General features: G+C 37.2%; 1 long non-coding RNA gene across 2 annotated transcripts; it reads left to right on the top strand.

The window, feature by feature from the left end:
- Positions 1-316: 316 nt before the first annotated feature.
- On the top strand, positions 317-2,303 carry LOC126621473 (uncharacterized). 2 transcript variants are annotated; one of them, XR_007622989.1, is made up of 3 exons: positions 317-719; positions 1,427-1,538; positions 1,629-2,303. It is a non-coding gene; the product is annotated as an uncharacterized LOC126621473 (long non-coding RNA). The 2 variants fall into 2 exon arrangements; XR_007622990.1 differs by having other exon boundaries at positions 321-719; positions 1,775-2,303.
- The last annotated feature ends 11,628 nt before the right edge of the window (positions 2,304-13,931 follow it).

Genomic DNA, 13,931 nt, shown 5'->3' with positions numbered 1-13,931 from the left:
ACAACTCAAATATGGGTCATCATGTACTTCGCCATTTTCTAAAATTGAAAGTGGAAGGGACCTATATCTTATTCCTATCTAAAGTGGAAGTAACACTACAAAATAAATATAAAAAAAAAAAACCCAACTTAAGAGACAAACATAATTCATCTCCGAAGGACAAAGTTTGTCAATTTATAACGCGATGGAAATTCAATCTATACTAAAACCCAAAAACAACTGAATCACTGTTCATAAGAACAGTGTAGTTCCGATTTTGCCCTTGCTTAGTTTGTGTTATTACATGTCTGCCATTCGGTGTTGAGTTATTGAGCTGTCGTTCACTCTCTTCGACAGCACAGCAAGAAAACTCAGTTTCCTCCTCCATCTGTTCATTCCTGCTCACTTCAATTTGAACCAAAAAGATCCCCACCGAGTCCGGAGGGCTCCTCCATTCCTCCCTTAGTTTGTGTTATTACAAGTCTCCATATCTCTTCCCTCCGTGACTCAGCTGACGACGACGGGCTATTTCTGTTTGAAAGCCGGCAAATCAGACCTCAACGTTTTACCAATCGTCTCCCTTTCATCTCAGGAACAAGAAACACCCGTTGCATGCCTCGATTCGTTACGGTTTCGATGAGGATTTTTTTAATACTCCTCAGAGTTTTCCTACGTTTATGCGACGATTCCGGCGAAGGTCGGCGTCGATGTTGGTCTCAAACTATTCCTCAACAACTCAGGTACCTTCTTCATGTATTGTATGTAAAGATTCTGCTTCAAATATTTGATTTAATATAAATGGGTTTTATTTAATTTTTCGTATTTTTTTCCTTCAAATTTCTGGGTTGTGCTCAAATTTTCGTTAAATTTGTGGGTTTTTTGGTGTGATTTTATCTGAAAGTTTTGGTTGCTCTGAAGGATGTTAAGCCCCCTCCCTCTCCTCTCTCTCTAAACTCTCTGTAGATTATGTTGGTTCTTAAAAGTCTCCAATTTTTTTATTTGGTTTCCTCTTAATTTTATTTATTATTGATTGTTGCCTAAAAATCTATGAAGGGTTTGCTCCTTTGATCGTGGACTAAAGATTTGAATGAATTATGATAATCTCTTTAACTTTAACTAGCTTTGATCATTTGCAATTAGAAGCCCTAAGTTTTCATGTTGGAAAAATTATCCCCAAAAGATCCGTATTTTATAGTTTATTTATTTTGGACCCTTGAGTATGAGTATCAAACGCTTCATAAATAGCATTGCAACTTCCAGTTCATGCTGAGACCAGAAAGTGCTTTTGGCTCATACATTAAAGCAGTTCATAAAGTTGTTCTCTTGCTTGATAGTTAGTTCATATTTCGATCTTTGATCATATTCCCAGAATCAATCCAACATATATATGTTTTTCATTACTCTTTCATCAGCAGGTCTCAATCAAAGTTGTGTATGCTTTGTGCAGATAGAGAAAGCGGCTGGGATATGAGCAATAAGCGTTTTTACAAAATCTTAATATACCAGTGCGAGTGAGGTGTGTCTGTTTACAAAATCTTAATATACCAGTGAACATTCAGGTAAATCTGTCTTTCATGGGTTTTTCTATTATTCTTTGCAGTTTTTCCCTGTTGCCTGCCATTAATTACCAAATTATCTATGTGAACTAGGTCCAAGTTCAACTACTTATGGTTTGGCATTATACTATATGATGAATTCTCCAGTCGAAGATACACCCTTGCTACAGAGTTTTATCAAGGGGGATGATTCGTATGAAATTCAAGGTTTAACTATTAACTGATTCTTCTCTCCTCAGGGTTCATGGATTGTTAAGCAATGTGTGGGAAGAAAGCATGCGGGCACTTGAAATCAATTATTTCCACGAGAAGAACTATTTGGAGGTATATCAATTTTTAGTATGCTTTTATATATGTTCTTTGATCACCCTACTTTGTGGACAGCTTATTGATACTTCACTGAAATTCAAGGCCTTCTATTTTCGGGTTCAATTTGTTAGAGTATATAGAGTTAAGGTGATTCCAAGTGTCACATGATTTGTCTATATGTTTGTGAGGTTCAATCAATGTCATATGAAGATGGTAGCATGTGTTACAAGATTAAACCAGCTCAGTGTAGTGTCAAGAGGCAGTTAGTGAGTCAGTTATTTTAGAGGGATATAATCGTCACTCAATGTGTAGTATTGCTTTTGGTAATTAATTAATTATTTTAAATGCAATATCATGAATATTTATTTTCATATATATATATATATATATATTTGTAAAGAACATCAGAACACACGAATGTAATATATGTACATATTAAACACTACTCCTTAACACATATATTTTCTACATTTTCTACGTTTTCAACAATTTTCTAAACCCCGCAGCAATGCGCGGGTACACTTGCTTGTCCGTTTACTAAAAGTCGTCGTGCAAAAGCCGTCGTAAGACACTACATTATTTGTCGGGCAAATGTGTCTTGTCCATTGAACAGGGTGATGAACCTCCGTCGAGTAAGTTTGTGTTGATCGCAGAAGCCCGACGAACGTCGTTTTAACTGACGAAAACATATCGTCGTGTAAAAACTAAATTTATTTTTAAAATATTTGTTGATAATTTTGCCCGATGACAATGTCGTCGAGTTATTGATCCTTTAACCAAAGAAAAACAATTACTTGATATCGTTGGCCGACGGACAGGTTCGTGGGGCAAAATAATTATTAAATTAAAAAATACTTTTTTAAAAAATTTATAATTAACTAAATATTATTATATTAATATCATAATTTATTAAACAAATTTGTTTAATTAATAACAAAGGTCGTACAATATTATTGAAAATAAAAAATAAATTATTTCAGATGACAAAAGCAGCTTCACTAGTCCCACGAAAGTATGCTATTTGTAGAATTTACAAATTCTGAAAACAATCACAGAGCCTCTCCCACTAGTCTATCCTATTTGCAAATTCATGGGGCGGATGGGTTAGAGCTGATTCATGACTTGCAAAAGTCTTGTACTAGGTGCGCAACTCAAACATCCACTCTTTGAATCTCGTAGTTCACAACTGCTTAATGTAGTCCATTGTACCCGGGTTTGACAATGGAGGAATTTTGGAGAGAGATGTTGTAGGTGGAAGGTGAACTGAAGCTGATATGTTTACAAATGAGGAATTTCAGAGAGAGAGTGTTTGGGCAAGAATTTCTTTGGAGAAGGCCCCTGGCTCGAGCACACAGCTCCCCAAGGAGTTGGCACTTCAGTTGGTTGTCGGGCTCCTGCTTGTTGAGAGGCTGCAAGAGGAGAATATAGTTAGTTCTGAAAGGTGCCTTTGTAGGGTCTTAGGTGTAGGCCTTGAGGCTTGCAATCAAAACTAACTAAATGCTTAGGTGTGCCACTACCATCTCAGTATGGCAGATGTAGAACAAATGTGTTTAAGTTAATTACTTGTGCCTCAAGTTATTTTGACTTTTTATTATCAAATGATTGTCATAGATGGGTTAAGTCTACATTAAATTCCTTTCTATGCCTTGAGATCAAGGACTTTTAGTTAATTATCTTGTATGCATTAAAGGTTAGAAGTCTAGATCTGACTAAGCCATCGGTCTAATTCCTGTTCAGTCTTTTATAGCAGTAAAACTACTAAATGAACCAGATATGAATGCCAATGGGACCTTTGATCATCAAATGACTGGAAATGACTTGAATATATACTGGAGAATACACCATAATACCAGATCTACTAATTTAAAGATAAAAAAAAAAGAGTCGGGCAAGATTTCACCTTGTTGGGCAAGGGTGAACGTCTTGCAGTTTCTTCTCTTTGTGATTACAGAGGTTTGTGTGTTAAAAGGGGTAAGTAGTAAACAAGTTTACACGAGGGAATTGATATTATAGCATCAAGAGAAGGTAGCAGAGCTTTTACACCGGACAAAAGATGTCTTTCTAAGGGAACTATTGCTAAAAAGGGTTTGGAAGGTACGAACTGGCTTGAGAGCTGAGTTTGTATGCTTGTTTGTTTGATTGGTTGAGTGTCCTTATCTCTGGGCCTTGTCGTCCCTTTTATAGGCATTTTTATCTTGGCAATTGCAAGCTTTTCTCGAAAGCACTTAGTGAGTCATCATCTTTTTTACATGTTCTGCCATTTAGAAAGTGTTTTTGGGCTGAGAGAGTAGGTTGATTTCAATGGGTTGTCACTTCCCTTGTAAGCAGTTAGCTTTTGCATTAATGAGGATCCGACAAATTGTCTTGAGATGGATGGATGGGCCTGGTGCTGGACTTCGGGTAAGTCTCATTCCTTTAGTTCTTCTGGGCTTTCTTTCCTTTAGGTCCAAAGTTTAAATATTAACCCAAACAATGCCTTATTCGATCGTTGTTGAGCCTGCAAACCGAGGCGTAAATAATGATTGGATAACAATCTCACATTAACCATCGTCGCACGCCCTTACTCGGGACTTGTGCCATTTAATGCAATCGTTTGTGAACTGGACCTTTACACTAACCCATTATCTCTGTTGTTAATAAACTGTTCACTATATAATCCTTTCTTAATCCCTTAGTTAAATACCTTAAGCAATTTCAAGCCATCAAATTCCCAGAACTTTCAGAAACCTTTCTTGTTTTCAGTTTCCTTCTTCTTTTTGTCTTAAATTCTTCTTATTCCTCATTTAAGCTCAACCAATGACCCCAAAAATCACTCAAACTCTGTCTTCTTGTGAATCTGGTGAAGGTATTGACACCTTGCGCCGTTTGCTTAACAGCCTTCATTGCCCTCAGGCAGGCCTGTGTTCTGAACTTTTCTTTAAAGGGGGGGTGCACTTACTTGGGCCTACATGGATTTCTCAGGTTCCAGTTACTGTAGAGACCAATATACCTAAGGCCGATTGGTTCACTCCAAACCCGTTCATGGTTGAGTCAGCCATTTCCTCATCTAAGTGGTCAAACCATCGTCGAGGCTTTCCTCTGATGAATGATGAAGCCTGGGTTAAGTGGATAAATGAGCTTGAGCCTATCTTCAAAAGGAAGTGGATGAACAATGACATCTATGAACTAATAATGCTCTCAAAGACCACCGTGGTTGCTAAGCCCGAGCTACTAACCACCGTTCTTCTCTTCTAGAACTCGGGCACCAATACTTTTGATTTCAGGATAGGCCCCATGTCTCCAACCATCCTAGATATGGCGCAAGTCTTCGGCTAAGACCATCGGGCAGAATTGTGGATATGACCTATGTTCCCCCTTCTCGTCCAATTGCTGAGAGTTCGGGTGCATCGGCTTCCCCACTCCAACTAGAATATAATTCTGCAACTTTCAAGAGTTATGAGACTTCTTTCAAGGGTTTTATTCCTTTTGTGAAGAAGAATTTTGGTGCAGACTCTTCTAAAGCCAACTTAAATCAAGAACACATGTACTTCCTTCTGTGCTGGCTCAACAAGCATGTATTTCTCAATAAATCCAAATGAGTGAAGTGGTGCGAGAATTACTTGACACACAAATTAAACCCTCTTTTTGTCAATTGTAGTATAAGTATAAGTAGGGTATCGTTCTAGGCCGGGGATTAGGAGGGCTTGCTAAAACCTCTTAAAAACATAAAAAAAACAAAGTTAAAAATATTAAACAAGACTCAAGGACACAAAACTAGGCTAAAAACTCTAATAATTCGAAACACACTTAAAATGACTCAAAATAATAAAAACAATCAAATTAAACACTAGGAATTGAAATGGACGAAAATTGAATTAAAAGACTAACAACAATGAAAACTAACTAAATAATATAATTTAATAATGGGGGGTTTGGTTTTGATGAAAAGTAAATTAAACTTAAATAAATTACAGAATTGACAAAAATATGAATTTAAGGTGAAATGATAAATGACAGACTAGCTAGAGGATTCTTCTCCCCACATGACACATAAGCAACCTAAATTGATTTTCAGTTGTTCTTTCAATAAATTGTAAATCTCAACGCCCCAAATTAACCGTGAATTGCACTAATTAACTCTCAGTTTTTCCACAAGTTATTGGGTTGGATGATTGCATACGACAACCCAAAACATTCCCTACAAGTTCCCTACATGAATTGCATAATAGAGATACAAGCAAGAATCATTAAGTTCTATGAAAAACATAAGCATTGACGAGGCACTCGTTACTATGATTTGCATGAAACTTATACCAAGAATTTACTTAACACGATTGTGGATAACAACCTTTACTACTTGTGAATATAAGTTCATAACGATTAGGTGAAATTCACTTATATTCTAGCATCAAATTCATGCATGTAAATTAAGTATGCATCCTTAATCGACATACAAAAATAAGTTATCAATCAAGCAGTTAAGCAAATTAAATCACAACTCAGAAATCACAACTGAAGGTAATCAATTCATATTACAAATATATTCATGGCTTTGAATTAACCTCTAGCCAAAATAAGTTTATTTACATATTATTAAAACAGAAATAAAAGAAAAGTTTAGAGAGAGTAAACCGAAACGTAAAACATGAGTTTGAGAAGATAACACCAATAAGAATGGAATGAAGCCCTCTGCCTCTGTGCTCTGCGCAGTCCTCTCGGTTTTTCTTGGCTGTCCCGTCGAGGCAGCTATAAGCTGCTTCTTCCCGCAAGTCAGCTCCAAGACAGCCCTCACGTTTTCTGCGCTCTTCTTCTCTGACCTGATGTCTCTGTCTGACACGCTGCCCAAAGGCAGCTCACCTTCGTGCTGACCTCCCTTCGTGCTGACCTCTGTCCCGTCTCACTCCCTCTGACTCCCTCTCGTGTATCTGCGAGCTGCCCAAAGGCAGCTCCTTTTCTTCTTTCCACTTCGCCCCCTGTCCCTCTCTGCGAGCTGCCCAAAGGGCAGCCCCTTTCTTTTCTCTCCTTTCTGACTCCCTCCATATTTCTCTTTTTCGTTTCTGCCTTTCCATTTGTTATGCTGCATCACAACTCTACCTTGCTCTCATTGTATTTGTTGCTCTCTTCTTCTACAAAACATGAATCATGATTATTTTTCTTTTTTTTTTAATTTTATTTAAAAACTGATCAACGAATTTATTACATAAAATTTCACTTGTTCTATTTTTATTTTCTTTGCATAACAAATCCTATAAACACAAAAATAACGTAAATAGCTCAAAAATATAAGGAACTAACTAAGAAAAGACGAGTGAATTTGAAGTAAAAATATATATAAATATGATCCGATCAAATACCCCCATACTTAGCTTTTGCTAGTCCTCGAGCAAAACAAAGAAAACATGAAAAAGTACTAACATGAAAAACATTAGTTTCCCCCTATGTGACCCTCATAGAATTTCATTCGAGAAAACAAATCATCAAGAACCATGGCTAGCACCAAACAAAATAATCCAAGTTCATCTTCCTTATTCAAATATTAGCAGTAATCTTTGAATCATCCTTGAAGTGTAGTGTGTGAGATAGCCATGCTAATGCAATTTCAAGTTTTTATTTTTAAAATCATCATATGCAAACTAGCGACCTTCTCACGGGATATGCACTCAATCACACATGTGTTTAGTTTTAATGTGTTTCGCTCAAAGAATCAAATGTGAAATTTCTACCATAAGCTTGCATAAAGATCACTTCTCCACAGTCATAATTGCAAAACTTAAATCAAGAGGACTTTTATTGGATGTAATGAGGCTTAGGGATAGGGTTATTGAAACGAAAGAATAGGAAAACACAAGTTCCAAGCTACATTGCAAGCAATTCTTTTGTCTAGATTTATAAGAACTCAAGCTCTCCAACGATTCTTCAGAAACCTCCAATCACACCCTTAAACTGAAACTTGAAAAACAATTTTTTTTTTCTTTTTTCTTCGTATACAATCTTTCTTTTTCTTTTTCTTTTTCTTTTTTTTTTTTTTTTTTTTTTTTTATACAAACATGAAATACCCCCACACTTATTTTTTTGCCAAACACCTTCAAAGTACTTTACAAACATTTCTCATAAGACAATCTCACATTGCTCACTAGCTTGCTTTGGAAAGGGTAAGGAAAAAAAATGTTTCAGGTATAAGGGTAGACATATCTGGAAATAAGAAATAAAAGGCTCAACATACACGGCTCAAATTGGCAATCTAATGATATCATTTTTCTTTGGGAAACATGGTTATTTGGGCCATGGTGGTAAACCTAATGCCTCTATCATTTCCAAGTTCATGCAATCAATGACAAACATTTCGAAAGATCGTTACGCAAGTTCTAGAGATGTATCTCACATAAGTTCATCACACATGAAAGAATAGGAGTGTATGAAAAATGCACACACTTTCAATAGGCTCAAAAACTCACATAGGATGTATATGGTCACTAAATTCACATATGAAGCTTTAAGTCATACTTTAGTTTCACATTAACAAGGCTATGTGCATTTGGTTTTTCAAAGATGATCAAACATGTACAAAACTAACAAGAGAATTAGGAATTTCACAAAACACATGTTAACTAAGTTCTTGATGATCATGGTTCAAATTTGATCCAATTATATCATTAGGTCGGGAAGCTAACAAAAATCTAATTCAAAACAATAAGGAAAACAAGACAATATTTTTGGATTTTTACATTTTCTGATTTTTTTTTATAGAGAAAACAAAACTAAAAAATAAAAAGCAACAACACAGAAACAAATGAAACCAGTTCGAAGTTGAAGGTACAAAAAATTTCAATTTGGTCATTTTTATACTCTTTACCCCCAAACTTAAACTGGACATTGTCCCCAATGTCAGAAAACACTATAATGCAAATAAAAATAAAATAAATAAATAAATAATAAGAAACAAAATAAAACAATGGGACTGAAAACTTCCCTAATTTGCAGTAAAATCAAGCGATGACCCCCAAGCTAAAATTCTGCAATCAACTTCAAGGGTGGAAATAACCGAAAGTTCCTGCAAAGAAAAGAAATAATTCAGTTAAGTAATGCAAGAAAATAAAATAATAAAAATTAAAAAAAAATTAAAAAACATTGCAAACGAAAAATTGAAAATCACGATAAAAGACAATGAATAGAACTAATAAGTGATCATTGGTCGTGCTTGTTGACTTTCCACAGCTTTCCTCTTGAACTGGGTGACACTTAGCTTTTTTCTTGCAAGTGATGATTTGATGATATTGTACGGCGGAGCTTTGCTCTTTGGGAATGTTGCAGTTCCTTATTTGTTCTCCAAGCAGATGTGGCAGCTTCTCTAGTTCCTCAGTTCGGACTCCTTCCGCTGGGATGATTGTGCAAGCTGCATTCTTCTCTGCTTGTTTCTTCTGTACGTCGTCTCCACATGCTGTTGGTATCATTTTCGCTTGCCTTATCTGTTCTTCAGGTAGATGTGGCAGCTTCTTTGGAAGTACATCAGCAGTGGAAGACGAGTACTCGAGAGCAATTTCTCCATGTCCTGCAGGTTAGAACAAAGACAAGGAAAAGGACATGGAGAATGCATGATATGAGATACTCTTGCTTTCAACCATTATGATATGAAATACTTTTGCTCTGGATGGGTTGTTTGCAGGGGTATCCCAGGGAATGAGGAATACAGTGTGACTCGAGAGGGTTCTTTGGGAATGCATTCTCGGAGATGAAGAAGTGCTGAGAGGGTGTGCCTTTGCTGTGGAAGGCGAAGGTAAATACTTATAGGACTTGTCTTCACAACCGGGACTGTTCTCTCACTCATTGTCGGCAGCCGGTGGATGGATGAATAGTACAAATTACGCGCTTTCTGACAAAGCTGCCCGTAATTTCCGCAAAGCAGATTCCTCATTGATATCTGGAATCGGCGCTTCGAGCTCTGAGCATCGTCGATTGTAGAGGTAGCATGTGACACGTGCGGATAAATCTGGAAAAGAAGATTTGTCCGTGGGTTGAAGCCCAGCTTTTGAGAAAGCTAGCGTGTCATTGACTGTTGAATTTCCCTCTTTGATTTCTGAATTGGTGCTTCGACAAACTGCCCGAGATTTTCGCAAAGCAATTTGCGTGTGACAAGTGACGACACGTCTGGACAAATTGATCTTTTGAAATTCGGGGTTCGGCTCGTGGTTTCTGAGCAAGCCCAGCCTTTGAGAAATGCAACGCCTCTTTTGAGAAAAGAATCCGGCTTTTGAGAACGGAAACTCCTCTTTTGAGAAAAGAATCCGGCTTTTGAGAAAGGTGCCCGACTCTTCGATTTGCGAGAGGACGCCTCTTCAATTTCTGAGGAGCGCCTCTTTGAATTCTTCTTTTAATATAGGCGTTAATTTTGTTCCACAACATACTTGAGCTCCCTCTTGTAAACACTCCCTTCTTGCACTTGTTTAATCTTGATCTGTCCGACTCTCTTCTTTCTTCACCACCTTCAGAAAATGGCAGGCCCTTCTGATCGACGTTTTGACTTGAACATTCGTGAAGAGGCAGCTCCTCCTTCACCAGACAACATATGGCGCCCTTCTTTCATATCCCCCACTGGTCCCCTTACCGTTGGGGCTTCGGTGATGAAGAACGATATGACAGCAGCGGTGGTGGCCCGGAACATTGTCACTCCTAAAGATAACAGACTGCTCGCTAGACGGTCTGATGAATTGGCGGTTAAGGAGTCTCTGGCTCTCAGTGTGCAGTGTACGGGTTCCGTATCCAACATGGCCCAACGCCTATATGCCCGAACCCGTCACGTTGAATCCTTGGTGGCTAAAATACAGAGTCTCAAGAGATTAAAGGGCTCAAGCATGAGAATAAGGAATTGCACAAGCTCGCACACAGCTATGCCACCAGCATGAAGAGGAAGATTGACCAGATGCAGGACACCGATGGTCAAATTTTACTTGATCATCGGAGGTTTGTGGGTTTGTTCCAACAACATCTGCCTTCGTCTTCTGGAGCGGCACCGCGTAGTGAAGCTCCAACTGATCAACCTCTGCCGCCTCCTCCTTCTGTAGCCCCGCCGACTGCTGAAGCCCCCCCGACTACTGAAGCACTACCCGACCAATGAATACTATTAGTTTACATCATTGTAAAATATTTGTACTTTTATGTTTTTTTTTTTATTTATTTATTTTTTTTTTAATTTTTATTTTTTTTTTATTTTTATGTAATTTTTATTTTTTTTCATTAATTTTAAATTTTATCTCTTTTTTTATTTTTTTATTTTTTTTTTATATATATGTAAATTAATGTAAAGAGACTTTGGTTAACCTTCCCCCACACTTAAACTAAATAACACAATCTCACATAAATCAACCAAATAACACAACTAACTAAACAAAACAAAATGAAAGCAGTAAAGAAAAGGGTGGAAGAATGCAAAGCTGATTGGGTTAGTGATTCCAAAGTCTCCATTCGTTGAATGCTTGGGTTGCCTCCCAAGAAGCGCTTGATTTAACGTCTTTAGCCGGACGCATCTTTCCTTTAAATTTCCCTCGGCTCCATTTGAACCTAAAATCAAAGAAAGAAAAATAAATCAAAAATCAAAAGTAAAATACACAAACACCAATATAAACATAAACAAAAACAAAAATAAAAGGATTAGCAAAGTTGCTAATCCCCGGCAACGGCGCCAAAAATTTGGTGCGAGAATTACTTGACACACAAATTAAACCCTCTTTTTGTCAATTGTAGTATAAGTATAAGTAGGGTATCGTTCTAGGCCGGGGATTAGGAGGGCTTGCTAAAACCTCTTAAAAACATAAAAAAAACAAAGTTAAAAATATTAAACAAGACTCAAGGACACAAAACTAGGCTAAAAACTCTAATAATTCGAAACACACTTAAAATGACTCAAAATAATAAAAACAATCAAATTAAACACTAGGAATTGAAATGGACGAAAATTGAATTAAAAGACTAACAACAATGAAAACTAACTAAATAATATAATTTAATAATGGGGGGTTTGGTTTTGATGAAAAGTAAATTAAACTTAAATAAATTACAGAATTGACAAAAATATGAATTTAAGGTGAAATGATAAATGACAGACTAGCTAGAGGATTCTTCTCCCCACATGACACATAAGCAACCTAAATTGATTTTCAGTTGTTCTTTCAATAAATTGTAAATCTCAACGCCCCAAATTAACCGTGAATTGCACTAATTAACTCTCAGTTTTTCCACAAGTTATTGGGTTGGATGATTGCATACGACAACCCAAACCATTCCCTACAAGTTCCCTACATGAATTGCATAATAGAGATACAAGCAAGAATCATTAAGTTCTATGAAAAACATAAGCATTGACGAGGCACTCGTTACTATGATTTGCATGAAACTTATACCAAGAATTTACTTAACACGATTGTGGATAACAACCTTTACTACTTGTGAATATAAGTTCATAACGATTAGGTGAAATTCACTTATATTCTAGCATCAAATTCATGCATGTAAATTAAGTATGCATCCTTAATCGACATACAAAAATAAGTTATCAATCAAGCAGTTAAGCAAATTAAATCACAACTCAGAAATCACAACTGAAGGTAATCAATTCATATTACAAATATATTCATGGCTTTGAATTAACCTCTAGCCAAAATAAGTTTATTTACATATTATTAAAACAGAAATAAAAGAAAAGTTTAGAGAGAGTAAACCGAAACGTAAAACATGAGTTTGAGAAGATAACACCAATAAGAATGGAATGAAGCCCTCTGCCTCTGTGCTCTGCGCAGTCCTCTCGGTTTTTCTTGGCTGTCCCGTCGAGGCAGCTATAAGCTGCTTCTTCCCGCAAGTCAGCTCCAAGACAGCCCTCACGTTTTCTGCGCTCTTCTTCTCTGACCTGATGTCTCTGTCTGACACGCTGCCCAAAGGCAGCTCACCTTCGTGCTGACCTCCCTTCGTGCTGACCTCTGTCCCGTCTCACTCCCTCTGACTCCCTCTCGTGTATCTGTGAGCTGCCCAAAGGCAGCTCCTTTTCTTCTTTCCACTTCGCCCCCTGTCCCTCTCTGCGAGCTGCCCAAAGGGCAGCCCCTTTCTTTTCTCTCCTTTCTGACTCCCTCCATATTTCTCTTTTTCGTTTCTACCTTTCCATTTGTTCTGCTGCATCACAACTCTACCTTGCTCTCATTGTATTTGTTGCTCTCTTCTTCTACAAAACATGAATCATGATTATTTTTCTTTTTTTTTTAATTTTATTTAAAAACTGATCAACGAATTTATTACATAAAATTTCACTTGTTCTATTTTTATTTTCTTTGCATAACAAATCCTATAAACACAAAAATAACGTAAATAGCTCAAAAATATAAGGAACTAACTAAGAAAAGACGAGTGAATTTGAAGTAAAAATATATATAAATATGATCCGATCATGAAGGTCGAATGAATCCCTTTAGTAGAAGCTCTTCATAATTTCGACGATTTCGCCACGGGCTCATTCCTTCTCTCTGATCTCTATCATCTTATTTTTGAAATAACTCAGGGCGAACCCTTTGAAACCAACCTTAATGGACCAATCTGGATGGTCAAATTATGGGTAAAATGGTATTCCCCAGAGTTTCAAGCAGCTAACTTGGAGTTCCCAGAAGGTGTGGCCCCTGCTCGAATTCTGGCTGAGGCTTATCCTACCGACCATTCCACGTTTTCCTGTTTTTATTTCTTCTAAGTTTGCAGGACTCAAGCAGATTTGGAGTGGGGAGCGTATGTTCTTAGGAGGTATCCCTGGTTTTCTGATTAAGCCTTCCAAGATGCCTTTGGAGAATACGCTAATTCTCTTTATAGAGAGAACTTTATCAGCTGTATTCAACCACAAGACTTAGCCTGGGGAGTTCGCAGCGATCGTTATGAACATGGGCTGGAGGTTTATCATCCAAACTTCTGTAGTAGGCAATTAGGCTTTAGGCAGACCGTTCCAATCCCATTCTTTGACTCTGTTCATTGTGATACCTCTTACCACCTTCATTCTCCTTAAGAAATCACCTTTCGAGCTGGCCGACGTAGCCTTGAGGTTATGAGCAAGGTTGCTCGGAAGCCTTTAGCCCTTAACTTCAA

This window comes from Malus sylvestris, chromosome 5, assembly GCF_916048215.2.
Source record: "Malus sylvestris chromosome 5, drMalSylv7.2, whole genome shotgun sequence".
Lineage (NCBI taxonomy): Eukaryota > Viridiplantae > Streptophyta > Magnoliopsida > Rosales > Rosaceae > Malus > Malus sylvestris.
This window is presented reverse-complemented; position numbering and strand designations above follow the sequence as displayed.